The sequence below is a fragment of the Cebus imitator genome, unplaced genomic scaffold, assembly GCF_001604975.1.
Source record: "Cebus imitator isolate Cc_AM_T3 unplaced genomic scaffold, Cebus_imitator-1.0 Scaffold572, whole genome shotgun sequence".
Lineage (NCBI taxonomy): Eukaryota > Metazoa > Chordata > Mammalia > Primates > Cebidae > Cebus > Cebus imitator.
In genome coordinates, this window is record NW_016107887.1 from 681,074 (window position 1) to 684,508 (window position 3,435).

The 3,435-nt window shown below is 52.2% G+C and overlaps 1 long non-coding RNA gene across 1 annotated transcript in view; it reads left to right on the forward strand.

Moving 5' to 3' along the window:
• The first annotated feature begins 1,833 nt into the window (after window positions 1-1,833).
• The window catches only part of LOC119469100, a 17,266-nt gene continuing 15,664 nt past the window's right edge, over window positions 1,834-3,435 (forward strand). Inside the window, exons 1-2 of the long non-coding RNA XR_005197921.1 lie at window positions 1,834-1,938; window positions 2,099-2,377. This is a non-coding gene — a long non-coding RNA (uncharacterized LOC119469100). The remainder of the gene's footprint in view (window positions 1,939-2,098; window positions 2,378-3,435) is intronic.

Genomic DNA, 3,435 nt, shown 5'->3' on the forward strand with positions numbered 1-3,435 from the left:
AGCTAAGGTTTTGTATTTTTAGTAGAGACGGGGTTTCACCATGTTGACCAGGATGGTCTCGATCTCTTGACCTCGTGATCCACCCGCCTCGGCCTCCCAAAGTGCTGGGATTACAAACTTGAGCCACTGTGCCCGGCAAATCTTACCATTATTTTTGGAAAAAGAAGGATCAAAAAGAAAGAGGGAGTAGACCAAAGTTTTCCTTCAGCAAAGAATGCAGAACATAGTCTAAGTGTGGGTGAATAGATCCAGTTTTGCTTATATCTAGTTATGGCCAAAGCACCCTTTCAGGACACTGTTTTGCAAATGTTATGCGATCTCATGGGTAAGTTTTCTTTGCCAACCTTTCACTTGTTAAAGAAAGTAATAGATTTCTCACAGTGAATTTAATCATTAGGTGATTTGGGAGGGAAGGAGATCACAGCCATTGAGTACACTCAACAGGGATCACTCGGACCATCACCTGTCTTGCTGCTGCAGCTGCTGTGTGTGATTCATCACGGACAGGCTGCTGGAAGACAGTGTCAGTGAAAGAGTGTCACACAGAGATTGTCACACAACCACATGGAGAATGCCTCATGCAGTGCAGCAGCTGAGCAATGGCTTTGAAGATGGCCTAGGTGTTCAAACTGAATCTTGGCCAAAGCTCTTTTTACACCATGCGTATATTTTTTTTCACTAAAAATAGAGGGCTACATTGTGCAAGGCCTGGAATGATTAGAGATGTGTTTGTTCATGGCCTTCAAGCCCCTGGAAACTCTCTGAGCCTGAAGACCTCGTCCCCTCGCCCTGCATTCTCCAGCCCTGCCCCTTACCCTTGACCAGAGCAGCTCAGGCTCCAGCCACCTGCCAGAGACCCAGCAACGGGGCCCTGTGTGAGCCGGGTCCGCCCACACACCATTCACTTGCTTGCTTTCAGGTACAGATGCTATTTCCAGCTTCCAAGATAGCATACGGAAAAACCCCCAATCAGAAGGCTTTATCGCACGGCTTTTTGTAGAGCACACAGCTCAGGGTATCTTCCCAGCTCTGGGGAAATCTGAGAATTTTGACTGCTGTTGCATTGATTGTACTCCCAGCTGATTCTTTGCTCACCTTCTTTCTGTCTGCTTCTCAGTGATTCCCCAAGTCACAGAACTTTACAGCTGGCAGAAACTTTAAAGACCAAGTGTAAAATCTCACCGAGTTTCAGAAAGAAAACAAAAGCTGTGGCTTTGGGCAGCACAGTGTCTGGCAGGACAGAGGCCATTTCCACCTGCCACACCCAACCTTCTCCCCCGGCTCCTGGAGCTGATTCCTTCTCCACCACAGCCCGTGTCTACCTCTGTGTCTGTGACCAGAGTCAGGAAGACTGTCTTCAGAGATGTGCTAGCCCCTCTACTCCACCTTGTCAAAGATGCTGGCTTCAGAGTCGGGCATCTGCACTTGACCCGGGCTGCGGAAACTTGGACCATTAACTTAACCTCCCTGAGCCTCATTTACTCATCAACACAACAGCTATGAATGCCTCGGTCACAGGCTGGTCAGCAAGAGTAACTGACATGATACACAGGAAGGTACTCAGCACACAGCCAGCACTCTGCAAACACTTGTTCCCTCCCGGCTGAGCAGAAGAGGCCTGGCTAGCCTCACTTCTCATCACAACTAGCAAGTGTTAGGACAGTGCCCCTGCCAAGGGCCCCCAGACCAACCCTCCAGGGGTTTTTATGCCTCAGACGCCTCATTTGCATGCCCTAGTTGGAAACTGCTTGGTGGAGGAATGGAATGTTCTGGCCTCACTGATTTGATTTTCAAATCACTTCAATCTGAGCAATATCCTCCCCCCAAGGCAGAGTCTCAACACTTGATTACACCTATGGACCCGGCCTAGAGATTACGGGACACTGAGACTGGAGGGAGGGAAGGGGATCACCCCACCCTTTCCACACCTTACTCCCAGTAGGCAGGTTTCTAGAAGCTGGGTTAAGAAGCTGCAGATTTGGAGAGATGTCAGAGGTGGGAGAGGGCAGGATTCCTGCTCTGGCGGGGGTCGGGGGAGGATGTCGTGTGTGCTGGTAGAGTCTTGGTCCCTGTTTCTTACACCAGTTGGCTCTCTCAGGCTTCTGTCCCCAGGGAGAAGAGCTGCCACATCAAGCCTCAGGAACTCTCCTTTGACCCTGAACTGCCCAATTCCCTTCTTTCCTGACGATGCCAGCAGAGGGCACCAGGAGCCACGCAGGAGCTGCGGGACATCCTGGCCACAGGGATGCCGCCCTCAGCCAGCCTCACCTGCGAATGGAACAGGGGGCCGCCTGGCTGCAGCGATCCCTCAGAGAGCGGTCCCTGCTGCCTTGCACAAACCTGCCTCTGAGATCAGCCGTCCTTTCATGGAGAGCAGGTCTCAATTTCCAATTCTTCTCGGGACAGGAAGCAGAGAGACTTGTGGGCATTTATGTGGAATTGCAACTGAGAAAATTGAGGCTCAGAGTGTTTAAGTCACTTGCCTGACATCATCCAGCTGGTAAGTGACACCACCAGGGTTTGCGCCCAGATTGGCCTGACTTCAGAGCCACACTGTTCTCAGCACTGCTGTTCTGTCTGATTAGGAATGGTGCGTCTTAGACAGCAGGCTCCCCGGAGAAGGTAGCAGGCCCTCTGAGAGGAGGTAGTAGGGCCTGTCCGTCAGCCTGCCCCAGCCCCTCTCCCAGGCTCCACCCATATCCTCCTCTCCTCGGGCCATCTTATCATGGAAGGGCTGAACCTCCCTGACGGTGCCATCCTGCTCCCAGCCCAGAAAGCCTCTTTGAACAGAGTCGCCTTCCCCTCCATTCAGAGGCTTCTTAGCTCTGGAACAAGGAAAAAAATTAAATGATTCCCAGAACATTGTGTGCAATGGAGGCACCAAGTTACTGTTGGAAACCATGGCTGTGATGCTGTGGTACACTGTTCCCTGAGAGCGAACCCTGAGCCACCAGGATGTGGGTGGCAGATGTGACGATCCCGCAGATGGGCTGCCACAGTAGGAAACCCAAGGGCAGCTCTGTCCACGTGCCCCTGGTGTACCCCTGGGTAAGAGTGGGGCAGAGGCTGTGCACTGGGTCTGAGGCCTTAGGAAGCCCGTCTTCCTTATGTCCCTCTTCAGGGCACCTTCGGTCTCAGGTGAGTGAAAAGTGAATTGGAGCGCTGGGTGCAGTGGCTCAGGCCTGTAACCCCAGCACTTTGGGAAGCCGAGGCGGGCGGATCATGAGGTCAAGAGATCTAGGCCATCCTGGCCAACATAGTGAAACTCTGTCTCTATTAAAATACAAAAATTAGTTGGGTGTGGTGGCATGCACCTTTAGTCCCAGCTACTCAGGAGGCTGAGGCAGGAGAATTGCTTGAAGCTGGGAGGTGGAGGTTGCAGTGAGCCGAGATTGTACCATTGCACTCCAGTCTGGCACCTGGCGAAAGAGCAAG